The sequence below is a fragment of the Equus caballus genome, chromosome 6 (genome assembly GCF_041296265.1).
Source record: "Equus caballus isolate H_3958 breed thoroughbred chromosome 6, TB-T2T, whole genome shotgun sequence".
NCBI lineage: Eukaryota > Metazoa > Chordata > Mammalia > Perissodactyla > Equidae > Equus > Equus caballus.
This window is the reverse complement of record NC_091689.1, coordinates 48,035,184-48,049,167: the sequence shown is the minus strand read 5'-3', so window position 1 is coordinate 48,049,167 and position 13,984 is coordinate 48,035,184. Positions and strand designations below refer to the sequence as shown.

Genomic DNA, 13,984 nt, shown 5'->3' with positions numbered 1-13,984 from the left:
TTAGATGAGAAGAAAAATGTTAAGTTCCTTGTAAACTGTGAAGCACTATATGATTTTAAAATATTCTTATTATAAACGATGATGGTACCATGGAGAAATTTTGGTGAGTGAAATGCATGCGATTCATATGTATCACATTAGCCTCCGTAATCTCCATCGCTTTCTATCTTTCACTTCTTCCTATACCCTTATTTTTCATTCAGTTATCTACACTCTTTTCTTTCTGTACTATCTTCCTTTCCTTTTATCTGTTATACAGGTGAGACTTTATTGATGACAAGTGACAGAAACAGGACTCAACCTAACTTGGAAAAAATGGGAAAACTTTTGGAAATATACTTGGTTACTGCATATAATTTAGGAAAACTTTGAAAATAAATCATAAGAAAGGTAGTGATACAGCTTAGCCACAGGAAAATGGGAGCTTGGAACTTAATTCTACCAGCATTCTCTACTGCTTTTCTCTGCCTCTCTCTTTTGGGGTGGCTTTATTACATTTTCATGAAGAAGATTTCCTTCATATAGTGGGAAACATGGACAATAACTACTTAGGCCTCCTATCTTACAGCTTCTATTACAAGAGAGATTCTTCTCATTTAATTTCACTAGAAAAAATAGTAAATAATACCAAGTTAAGGGAGGGCTAAGACCTAAAAAATATGGCCGCCTCAGCTAGAGCTATATGTATTGGAGTGTGGGGAGTTCTCAGGAGGAAGGGTGCATGCTGGCTGACAATAGCATAGATGGCTCCTACAATTATGCATTAATTTTTCTTTTTTTTTGTAAGCATTTTTTATTTTTTATTGCAGTAACATTGGTTTATAAAATTCTATAAGTTGCAGGTGTACATCATTATATTTTGATTTCTGTGTAGATTACATCATGTTCACCACCCAGAGACTAACTACAATCCATCACCACACACATGTGCCTAATCACCCCTTTCGCCTTCCTCCCTCCCCTCTTCCTCTCTGGTAACCACCAATACAGTCTCTGTTTCTACATGTTTGTTTGTCATTGTTTTTATCTTCTACTTATGAATGAGATCATATGGTATATGACTTTCTCCCTCTGACTTATTTCACTTAGCATAATACCCTCAATGTTTATCGATGTTGTCACAAATGGCCGGATTTCATCATTTCTTATGGCTGAGTGGTATTCCATTGTGTATATATATGACATCTTCTTTATCCATTTGTCCCTTGATGGGCACATTTGCTGCTTCCAAGTCTTGGCTACTGTGAATAATGCTGCGACGAACATAGGGGTGCATGTATCTTTACACATTCATGTTTTCATGTTCTTTGGATAAACACCCAGCAGTGGAATAGCTGGATCATATGGTAGATCTATTCTTAATTTTCTCAGGATACTCCATACTGTTTTCCATAGTGGCTGCACCAGTTTACACTCCCACCAGCAGTGTATGATGGTTCCCTTCTCTCCACATCCTCTCCAACACTTATTGTTCCCTGTCATTCTAGCCATTCTGATGAGAGTGAGGTGATATCTCATTGTAGTTTTGATTTGCATTTGCCTGACAGATAATGATGTTGAACATCTTTTCATGTGCCTGTTGGCCATCTGTACATCTTCATTATAAAAATATCTGTTTAGACCTTCTGCCTATGTTTTAACTGGGTTGTTAGTTTTTTTGTTGTTGAGCTGTATGAGTTCTTTGTATATTTTGGATATAAACCCCTTATCAGATATATGGTTTGCAAATATCTTCTCCCAATTGTTAGGTTGTCTTTTTGTCTTGTGGATGATTTCCTTTGCTGTGCAGAAGATTTTTAGTTTGATGTAGTCCCATATGTTTATTTTTTCTATTGTTTCCCTATGCTTTCTTCTAGAAGTTTCATGGTTCCAGATCTTACCTTCAAATCTTTAATCCATTTTGAGCTAATTTTTGTGTATGGTGTAAGATAGTGGTCTACTTTGACTCTTTTGCATTTGGTTGTCCGGTTTTCCCAACACCATTTGTTGAACAAAATTTCCTTTCTTCATTGTATGTTCTCAGCTCCCTTGTAGAAAATTAGCCATTGAAAGATGTGTGGTTTTATTTATGGCTCTCAATTCAGGTCCATTGGTCTATATGTCTGTTTTTGTGCCAGTACCATGCTGGTTTTGTTACTATGGCTTTGTACTATATTTTGAAATCAGGGAACGGGATACCTCCAGCTTTGTTCTTTTACCTCAGGATTGCTTTGGTTATTGGGGGCCTTTTGTTGTTCCATATAAATTTTAGAATTCTTTGTTCTCTTTCTGTGAAAAATGTTGTTGGAACTTTGTTAGAGATTGCATGGAATCTGTAGATTGCTTTAGGAAGTATGGGCATTTTAACTATGTTAATTGTTCCAATCCAAGAACATGGAATATCTTTCCATTTCTTTATGTCTTCTTCAATTTCTTTAAAGAATGTTTTATAGTTTTTGGTGTACAGATCTTTCACCTCTTTGGTTAGGTTGATTGCTAGGTATTTGAATCTTTTTGTTGCAACTGTAAATGGGATTGCATTCTTAATTTCTCTTTCTGCTACTTCATTGTTAGTGTATAGAACACAACTTTTGTATGTTGATTTTGAATCTTGCGACTTGACTGTATTCATTTATTGTGCCTAAAAGTTTTTTAGTGGATCCTCTAGGGTTTTCTATATATAAAATCATGTCATCTACAAATAGTGACAGCTTCACTTCTTATTTTCCAATTTGGATCCCTTTTATTTCTTTTTCTTGCCTGATTGCTCTGGCTAGGACTTCCAATACTATGTTAAATGAGAGTGGTGAAAGTGGGCATCCTTGTCTAGTTCCTGTTCTTAGAGGGATAGCTGTCAGTTTTCCTCCATTGAGAATGATGTTAGCTGTGAGTGTGTCACATATGGACTTTATTATGTTGAGGCATTTTCCTTCTATACCCATTTTATTTAGAGTTTTTATCATAAATGGATGCTGTATTTTGTCAAATGCTTTCTATGCATCTATTCAGATGACTGTGTGATTTTTCTTCTTCATTTTGTTAATGTAGTGTATCACATTGATTGATTTGCAGATGTTGAACCATCCCTGCCTCCCTCGAATAAATACCACTTGATCATGATGCATGATCTTCTTAATGTATTGTTGTATTCAATTTGCTAGTATTTTGTTGAGGATTTTTGCATCGATGTTCATCAGTGATATTGGCCTGTAATTTTCTTTTTTTTGTTGTTGTCCCTGTCTGATTTTGGTATCAGGATAATGTTTGCTTCTTAGAATGAGTTAGGAAGCTTCCCCTCCTCCTCAATTTTTTGAGAGTTTGAGAAGGTTAGGTATTAAGTCTTCTTTGAATGTTTGGTAGAATTCACCAGGGAAGCCATCTGGTCCTGGGCTTTTATTTTTTGGGAGGTTTTATATTACTGTTTCAACCTCCTTACTGTCTGGTCTATTCAAATTCTCTACTTCTTGATTCAGTTTTGGAAAGTTGTATGATTCTAAGAATTTATCCATTTCTTCTAGATCATCCAATTTGTTGGCATATAGCTTTTCATAGTATTCTCTTACAATCTTTTGTATTTATGAAGTCTCTGTTGTAATTTCTCCTCTTTCTTTTCTGATTTGTTTGTTTGAGCCTTCTCTCTGTTTTCCTTCATGAATCTAGCTAAGGGTTTGTCAATTTCGTTTATCTTTTTAAAGAAACAGCTCTTGGTTTCATTGATTTTTTTATACTTTTTTAAAGGCTCTATTTCATTTATCTCTGCTCTGATTGTTATTATTTCCTTCCTTCTGCTGACTTTTGGCCTTGTATGTTCTTCTTTTTCAAGTTCCATTACATGCACTGTTGGGTTGTTTATTTGGGATTTTTCTTGTTTGTTAAGGTGGGCCTGAATTACTATAAACTTCCTTCTTAGAACTGCTCTTGCTGTGTCCCATAGATTTTGGCATGTCAGATTTTCATTTCATTTGTCTCCAGGTATTCTTTGATTTCTCCTTTGATTTCTTCATTGACCCAATTGTTGTTCAGTAACATTTTGCTTAATCTTCTTGTATTTGTGGTTTTCCTGACTTTCTTCCTGTAGTTGATTTCTAGTTCCATACCGTTGTGGTCAGAAAAGATGCTTGGTATTATTTCAGTCTTTTATTGAGACTCGTTTTGTGGCCTAATATGTGGTCAATCCTGGGGAATATTCCATGTGCATTTGAAAAGAATGTGTATTCTGGGGTTTTTGGATGGAATGTTCTATATATATCCGCTAAGTCCATCTGGTCTAATGTGTCACCTAAGGCCAATGTTTCCTTATTGATCTTCTGTTGGGATGATCTATTTGTTGATGTAAGTGGAGTGTTAAAATCCCCTACTATTATTGTGTTACTGTCTATTTCTCCTTTTATGTCTGTTTATAATTGTGTCTACAATTGCTTTATATATTTAGAGGCTTCTATGTTGGGTGCATAGATATTTACAAGTGTTATTTCCTCTTGTTGGATTGTTTCCTATATTAGTATATAGTGCCCTTCTTTGCCTATTGTTACAGTTTTTGTTTTAAAGTCTATTTTGTCTGATATAAGTATTGCTACCCCAGCTTGATTTTCATTGTCATTTGCGTGGAGTATCTTTTCCCATCCCTTCACTTTCAGTTTGTGAGTGTCTTTAGGTCTGAAGCATGTCTCTTGTATTCAGTATATATATGGGTCTTGTTTTTTTATGCAATCAGCCACCATATGCCTTTTGATTATAGAATTTAGTCTATTGACATTTAAAGTAACTATTGATAAGTATGTACTTATTGCCATTTTGTTACTTTTTTCTGACTGTTTTAGTAGTTCTTCTCTGTTCCTTTCTTCTTCTCTTGCTCTCTTCCCTTGTGGTTTGCTACCTTTCTTTAGTATTATGTTAGAGTTTCTTTCTCAATTTTTTGTGTATTTATTACAGGTTCCTGGTTTGTGATTGCCATGACGTTCATAGATAATAACCTATGTATATAGTAATCTATAATTAAGTTGATGGTCTCTTTAGTGTGACCTCTTTATAAAGTCTTTACTCTTTTACTCCTCTTCTCCCACATTTTATGTTTTTGATATCATATCTAACTTCTTTTTGTCTGCGTGTGTATCTATTACCCTCTTATCATTGAAATAGGTACTTTTGACCTTCGTATTATCTTCATAGGTGGTTGATCTGCTACCTTTACTATTGCCTTTACTAGTCATTTTGTTGCCTTTTGGGGGGATAGTTTTCTTATTCCTATTTGTGGTGTTCTCTTTCCCACTTAAATAAGTTCCTTTAGCATTTTTTGTAAAACTGGTTTCTTGGTGATAAACTCCTTTAACTTTTGCTTGTCTGGAAAACTCTTTATCTCCCCTTCCATTCTAAATGTTACCCTTACTTTGTAGAGTAATCTTGGCTGTAGGTTTTTTCCTTTCAGCACTTTAAATATATTGTGCCACTCTCTTCCAGCCTGTAAAGTTTCTGCTGAGAAGTCAGCTGATAGCCTTATGGAGTCCCTTTGTATATTACTAGTTGCCTTTCTCTTTCAGCTTTTAGGGTTCTCTCTTTATCTTTAATTTTGGACTTTTTAAATTACAATGGGTCTTGATGTGGACTTCTGTGGGTTCATCTTGTTTGGTGCTCTCTGTGCTTCCTGTACCTGGAGGTCTATTTCCTTCCTCAGATTAGGAAAATTTTCATCTATTGTTTCTTCAAATAGATTCTCTGTCCCTTTGTCTCTCTCCTCCTTCTGGGACACCTATAATACGAATGTTAGTGCACTTGATGTTGTCCCAGACGTCTCTTAGACTTTTTAATTTAATTATTTCTTTGTAATTCTTTTTTCTTTTATCTGTTCAGCTTGGGTCATATCCTTTAGTATTTCATCCAGGTTGCTGATTTGTTCTTCTGTATCATCCACTCTGCTGTTAAGTCCCTCTAGCAAGTTTTTCATTTCCAGTGTTGTGTTCTTCATTTCTGATTGGTTCTTTTTATATTTTCCAGTTTGTTCTTGATGCTTTCTCTGAGTTCATCCATTATTCTCCCAAGATCAGTGAGAATCCTTATGCCTTTTTGTTTGAACTCTTTGTCAGGTAGATTGTTTATTTCTGTTTCATTTACTTCTTTTCCTGAGGATTGGTCCTGTTCCCTTATTTGGAATATATCCCTTTGTTTCCTCATTTTGCCTCTTAATCTGTGCTAATATGTATGTATTAGGTAGATCAACTACATCTCCCAATCTTGGAGAAGTGGCCTTATGTAAGAGATGCCTTATGAGGCCCAGCAGTATGCTTCCCTCTTGTTACCAGTTCCTAGTGTTCCAGGAGTGTCCTCTCTGTAGGCTGTGCATGTTTTTCTGTTGTGACAGGGTTGCACTTGCTGCAGTTGCATGGGGAACCTAGGCTGTCCCTCTGGCTGGCAGTTTGTAATGCTCAGCTGCATGTGGCTGCTATGGTCCCTTCAATCACTTTATCAGGTGTGGGGAGCCCCAGCACAGTTGGCTGCAAGGACTAATAGTATATTCCTGGGGCAGTTTTTCTGTTAAGTGAATAGACCCCCAGTGTGGCTGGTTGTTAGGCTCAGGGGCTTACAATTGATGTAGGCCTCTGGCCTGCAAAGTTGTTGCTAGTTCTTTCAGTAGTGCAGCTGGGTGGGGCTGGCTGCAAGCATTGCACAACAGTATTGTTTCAGGTATTGGAAAGTGGGGCTGATCCCTATGTTACTGTTTGAGAAACACAAGTCTGTTGCAGCTGATAAGCCCCACTGCCCACAGGCCCACACTCTCCATCAATGCAGTCCTGCCCTGTGCACACATCTCAACACACTGAAGAGGACCCATTTACTCTGCTGCAAAAGCCCCACATACTTTGCCTTTGCAGGCCCGCAAGTTGCCTGAGGGCTTGCTGTTGGATGGGGCCAGTTCCTGGGGTGGTAGGCTGCCTGTCCTGGATGAGCTGGATTATGTCAGAGCTCTAGTGGGTGGGGCAGATCCCTGGGCTAATAAGCCGGGTGAAGGACTCCAATGATGTCTTCCAGCTTCTGTATGCCTGTACTAAGTCACAATAATGGCTGCTGCCGATGTCTCAGTCCTTAGGGAGGTGGTCCTACCTGCCTTCTGCCTTGCTGAGACCCAGGGCTTATAAAGTGAGTCTCTTTTCGCTAAAGGACTGTGCACCTTTCTTTCTACTGATTTTAGATTGTTTTCCAAAGTGCATGATTTTGTGTGGAGGCCCTTTAAGAGCAGGCTTTTCTTTCTCTTATGTTCAATAGCTCTTCTGGGGGTATTCCCTATTGCTGTTAAAAGGGTACAAAACCAGATGACATTTGTCTCAGTTGTACTGCGTTCAAAAGCTGCTGATTGCAGCCAAGATCTTCTGATCAGATCCCCCACTCCTCCAGAGAATGCTTCATACTTTAAGATTGCTCCTGGTTATGAAGCACCACAGCTAGAATGTGGTTTTTACTCTCCAAAAAGGAATTTCTGCTTCTTCCACCTCAGTCAGCACTGTTACTTGTGGGCATTCTTTTTATCCAGTTTTTGATTCTCTCTCAGGGGTAATTGTTCCAAGGGTAGTTGTAAATTTGTTGTGTCCATTGGAGGAGGTGACTCTGTGCCTCCTGTGCCACCATCTTCCCAGAAATCCTCTGTAGCATTTTATTCTTGATAACACGTACAGATTTATATTGCATCACACTGAAAGGAGTTTTAACATATATATAATGTAAAGAGATTCTTTGATTCAGGTTATATGTCAAATGCTTAATTACATTTAAACAAATACACAAATATTAACAATAATTCCAGGAGATCTCATCAAGATGGTGGCATAGGCAGACTCTGAACTCAGTTCCTCCCACAAACACAACCAGGTTACAACCATTCTTGGAAAAATTACCCCACAGAGACAACTGAAAAATGGATAAAAAGAACGCCCATAACAAGGGACAGTCCTGACTGAGGCAGAACCCATCTGGAGAAGAAAAAAGCCATCTTCGTGAGCAGTGGAGCTTCACAGCTGGCCAGGGGGGAGCCACCCTAAGGTCTACAGCCCTCCCTGGAGAAGTAGGGACCTTAGTAGTGATACATTACTGTTATAAGCATCCTTCAGACTCAGCACAACTGAGACGAGTGTCCTACCCTCTGGCTTTGCTGGCTATTAACTGCAACAGGGAATACCCCCAGTGAAGCTATTAGAGGAAAGCTGAAAAAACCTGTCTCTTAAAGGACCAATGCACAAATTCACCCATCTCAGAGAACAACCTAAAATCACCAAAAAGACAGCTGCACATCTCTTTGGTGAAAACAGACTCACCTGGTAGGCTCTGGGTGCATTTTGGTGAGAGGGGAGACTTCTCCAGAGACTGAGACATGGGTGGCAGCCATTGTTGTGACCTAATACAGGCATGCTGACACAGACACCGGCAGGTGCCAGTGAAGTTCTTACCCTGGCTTGTTAGCCTTGGGATCTGCCACACCTACTAGAGCTCAGATTTAATCCAGTTCAGCCAGGGCAGGCAGCCTGCCCTTGGGACTGGACCCACCCAACAGCAATCCCTCAGGATACCTGTTGGCTTGCATAGACTGGGTGCCTTGATCCTCTACAGGCAGACAAGTGTGTCCAACTTTGTGGGGCAGGGTTGTGTGAGGACCAAGTGAGCTGTGGGGAGTGTTGGAGGAGAGGTGGGGGCCTCTGTGTTGGGGCAACTGAGTACACTCCAGGGGGTAAGGAAGGGCCAGGACTGTGTTAATGGTGTGTGTGGACCTGTGGGGGGTGGAGCTTATCAGCCACAGAAGACCCGTGCTTCACAAATAGCCACAAAAAGGATCAGTCCCACCTTCCAAAGCCTGAAACAATTGAGTGCTCCTGTGCCTAGGGCCAGCCCCACTCACCTGCACTCCTAGGAGAACTGACAACAGCCTTGTGGGCCTGAAGCCTATCACAACTGTAAGCCCCTGAGCCCAGCAACCAGCTACACTGGGTACCAACCCAATTAAGAGGAAAACTGCAATAGGAGTGTGCTGATAGTCTTTGTAGCCAATGGTGCTGAGGTTCCCCAAACTGGGTTTGCAAACAGCTGGCCAGGGAAGGAAAGACTAGACTCCCTGGGTACCTGCAGTAAGAGCACCCTGCCACAGCAGAAAGAGACAAGTAACCCACAAAGGGGTCACTCCTGGATCATTTGGACTAGTGACGAGAGGGAAGCACACTGCTGGGCCTCATAAGGCATCTCTTACATAAGGTCACTTCTCCAAGATCAGGAGACATAGCTGACTCACCTAATACATAGAAATAAGCACAGAGACAGAGGCATAATGAGGAGACAAAAGAATACTTTCCAAGCAAGGGAACAGGACAAAATCCCCCCAAAAGGAATAAATGAAACAGAAATAAATGACTTACTCAACAAAGATTTCAAACAAAATAGTATAAGGATGCTCACAGATATGGGGAGAAGACTGGATGAACACAGTGAGCTCCTCAGCAAAGAACTGGAAAATATAAAAAACAACCAAGCAGAAATGAAAAATACAGTACTGGAAATGAAAAATTCACTAGAGTGACTCAATACCAGAGTAGAGGATGCAGAAGGATGGATCAGCGAGCTAGATGAAAGACTAGAGGAAATCACCTAAGCTGAACAGAAAAAAGAGTTAGACAGAATGAGAACAGTCTGAGGGAACTCCGGGACAATATCAAGCATGCCAACATTCAGATTATAGGTTTCCCAGAAGGAGAAGAGAGAGACAAAGGGGCAGAAAATTTATTTGAAAAAATAATAGATGAAAATTTTCCTAACCTAAGGAAGGAAACAGATATCCAAGTACAGGAAGCACAGAGAGCTCCAAACAAGACAAGCCCAAAGAGGCCCACACCAAGACATAATATAATTAAAATGTCCAAAATTAGAGATAAAGAAAGAATCCTAAAAGCAGCAAGAGAAAGGCCACAAGTGACATACAAAGGGAAGCCCATCAGGCTATCAGCGGACTTCTTGGCTGAGACCCTACAAGTGAGAAGAGAATGGCATGACATATTTAAAGTGCTAAAAGGAAAAAACCTACAGCCAAGAATACTCTATCCATCCAGGTTGTCATTCAGAATGGAAGGAGAGATAAAGAGCTTCCCAGACAAGCAAAAATTAAAGGAGTTTATCACCAGGAAACCAGTTCTACAAGAAATGCTGAAGGGACTTATTTAAGTGGGAAAGTGATGACCACAAATAGAGATATTTAAAAAATTACCAAAAAAACAAAAATCAAACCAGGCAATAAAATCACTTGTAAAGGTAAAAATGTAGTAAAGGTAGCAGATCAAGTACGTGTGAAGATAATATGAAGGTTAAAAGACAAATGTACTAAAATAATTTATTTCAATGATAAGAGGGTAATGGATGAACACACACTAAACAAAAGACTATATATGATTTCAAAAACATAAAATGTGGGAGGTGGGGAGTGAAAAAGTAGAGCTTTTAGAAAGAGGTCAAGCTAAAGAGTCTATTAACTTGATATAGACTTTTATATACATAGAATATTAAATAGGATCACCACGGTAATCACAAATCAGAAACCAATAATAAGTAAGAAAAATGTATGACAAAAGAAATCAAACATATTACTAAAGATAGCCATCAAAGCACAAGGGAAGAGAGCAAGAGAAAAAGAAAGGAACAGAAAAGAACTACTAAAACACCCTCCCAAAAATTTAACAAAATGGCAATAAACACATATTTATCAATAGCTACTTTAAATGTCAGTGGACTAAATGCTCCCATCAAATGCCATAGGGTGGCCAACTGGATAAAAAAACAAGACCCATGTATATGCTTCATTCAGGAGACACACTTCAGACCTAAAGACACTCACAAACTGAAAGTGAAAGGATGGAAAAAGATATTCCATGCAAATGGCAAAGAAAAGAAAGCAGGGGTAGCAATACTTATATCAGACAAAATAGACTTTAAAACAAAAACTATAACAAGAGACAAAAGTGGACACTACATAATGATAAAGGGAACAATCCAACAAGAAAACATAACACTTGTAAATATCTATGCATCCAAAACAGGAGCACTGAAATATATAACGCAATTAATAATAGACATTAAAGGAGAAATAGACAGTAACACAACAACAGTAGGGGACTTTAACACTCCACTTACACCAATCAATAGATCATCCAAACAGAAGATCAATTAAGGAAACATTGGCCTTAAAGGATACATTAGACCAGATGGACTTAGCAGATTTATATGAAACATTCCATCCAAAAACCCCAGAATACACATTCTTTGCAAATGCCCATGGAACATTCTCCAGGATTGATCACATATTAGGCCACAAAACAAGTCTCAATAAACTTAAGATGATCGAAATAATATCATGCATCTTTTCTGACCACAAAGGTATGAAACTAGAAATCAACTACAGGAAGAAAACCAGAAAAGCCACAAAAATGTGGTGATTAAACAAAATCCTACTGAACATCTGTTGGATCAATGAAGAAATCAAAGGAGAAATCAAAAAATACCTGGAGACAAATGAAAATGAAAATGCTGCATGCCAAAATCTGTGGATACAGCAAAAGCAGTTCTAAGAGGGAAGTTTATAGCAATTCAGGCCTACCTCAACAAAGAAGAAAAATCCCAAATAGACAATCTAAAAGTGCATCTAAAGGTATTGGAAAAAGAACAACAAAAAAAGCCCAAAATCAGCCGAAGGAAGGAAATAATAAAAATCAGAGCAGAAATAAATGAAATAGAGTCTAAAAAAACAATAGAAAAAATTAATGAAACCAAGAGCTGCTTCTTTGAAAAGATAAACAAAATTGACAAACCCTTAGCTAGACTCACCAAGAAAAAAAGGGAGAACGCTCAAATAAATAAAATCAGAAACGAAAGAGGAGAGATTACAATGGACACCTCAGAAATACAAAGGATAATAAGAGAATTCTATGAAAAGCTATATGCCAACAAATTGGATAATCTAGAAGAAATGGAAAAATTCTTAGAAACATACAGCCTTCCAAAACTGGACCAAGAAGAAGTAGAGAATTTGAATAGACCAATCACCAGTAAGGAGATTGAAACAGCAATCAAAAACCTCCCAAAAAATAAAAGTCCAGGACCAGATGGCTTCCCTGGTGAATTCTACCAAACATTCAAAGAGAATTTAACACCTATCCTTCTCAAACTGTTCCAAAAAATTGAAGAGGAGGGGAGGCTTCCTAACTCCTTCTATGAAGCAAACATTATCCTGATACCAAAACCAGACAAGGGCAACAAAAAAAAAAAGAAAATTACAGGCCAATACCACTGATGAACATCGATGCAAAAATCCTCGACAAAATACTAGCAAATCGAATACACCAATATGTTAAAAAGATCATACTGCATGATCAAGTGGGTTTCATTCCAGGGATGCAGGGATGGTTCAACATCCACAAGTCTATCAATGTGATACACCACATTAACAAAACAAAAAATAAAAATCACATGATTATCTCAATAGATGCAGAGAAAGCATTTGACAAGATACAGCATCCATTTATGATAAAAACTCTAAATAAAATGGGCATAGAAGGAAAATACCTCAACATAATAAGGGCCATATATGACAAACCCACAGCAAATATCATTCTCAATGGAGAAAAACTGAAACCTATCCCCCTAAGAATAGGAACCAGACAAGAATGCCCACTGTCACCACTCTTATTTAACATAGTATTGGAAGTCACTTCACTCTGGTCAGAATGGCTATAATTAACAAGACAGGAAACAGGAAATGTTGAAGAGGATGTGAAGAGAAGGGAACACTTGTACACTGCTGGTGGGAGTGCAAACTGTGCAGCCACTACGGAAAGCAGTGTGGAGTATCCTCAGAAAATTAAGAATAGATCTACCATATCATCCAGCCATTCCACTGCTAGGAATTTATCCAAAGAACTTTAAAACTTAAAGGCATAAAGATACATGCACCCCTATGTTCATCACAGCATTATTCACAATAGCCAAGGCTTGGAAGCAACCTAGCTGCCCAAGAGACAAATGGATAAAGAAGATGTGGTATTTATGCATAACTGAATACTGCTCAGCCATAAGAAATGATGAAATCCAGCCCTTTGTGACAACATGGATGGTCCTTGAGGGCATTATGCTGAGTGAAATTAGTCAGAGGGAGAAAGTCAAATACCATCTGATCTCACTCATAAGTAGAAGACAAAAACAATGACAAACACATAGCAACAGAGTTGGATTGATGGTTACCAGATGGGAAGGGGAGAGGGAGGAGCGGAAAAGGGGTAATCAGGCACCCATGTGTGGTGATGGATTATAATCAATTTTGGATGGTGAAAATGATATAATCTACACAGAATCAAATTATATTATGATGTACATCTGAAAGTTATATAATGTTATAATCCAATGTTACTGCTATAAAAATTAAAATTTAAAAATTTAAAAATTTTAAAAAAAGAAAAAGACTAGATAAAACAGCCAAGATACCTTCCCTCACTAAACTTATAATTTAGAGGGTTTGACAGAGGAAAAGAAACAATTAAATAAGTGGCTCTCTAAACAAACAAAGAATAATTCCAAATGAATGCTAAGGTTGTATTATTGACATTGATTAAATCAGATGATCACCTATGTGTTTATGTGAACAATGATCACATACAAGTCGAGGGCTTCCAGAAACGACCTACAGGTAGACATTCAGCTATTTGCCCTTCCAATGCTAGAGACTAAAGCCTCTGTGAAAGTGCAGATTGTGGCTGATAAGGTAGCCTAGAGCCACAGGCATGTCTCCTATCTTTGCGTACCTGTTTGATTATAGTCACAGGATAAATTGCTAACAGTAGAATTACCTCATTAAAGTGTTTAAAATTTATAATAGATACCAGTACATTGCCATCCACTAATTTTACCAAGTTACATGCTCACCTAATAGTATATAACATGCAAGTTTCCCTAAACTCTTTCCAACACTGGATATTATCGAACTTTTTTAAAGTTA

At 38.2% G+C, this 13,984-nt stretch overlaps 1 protein-coding gene across 5 annotated transcripts in view; it reads left to right on the top strand.

The window, feature by feature from the left end:
- Positions 1 to 13,984, top strand: part of LOC100060538 (natural killer cells antigen CD94) — a 41,591-nt gene that overhangs the window by 26,301 nt on the left and 1,306 nt on the right. The window lies entirely within an intron of this gene.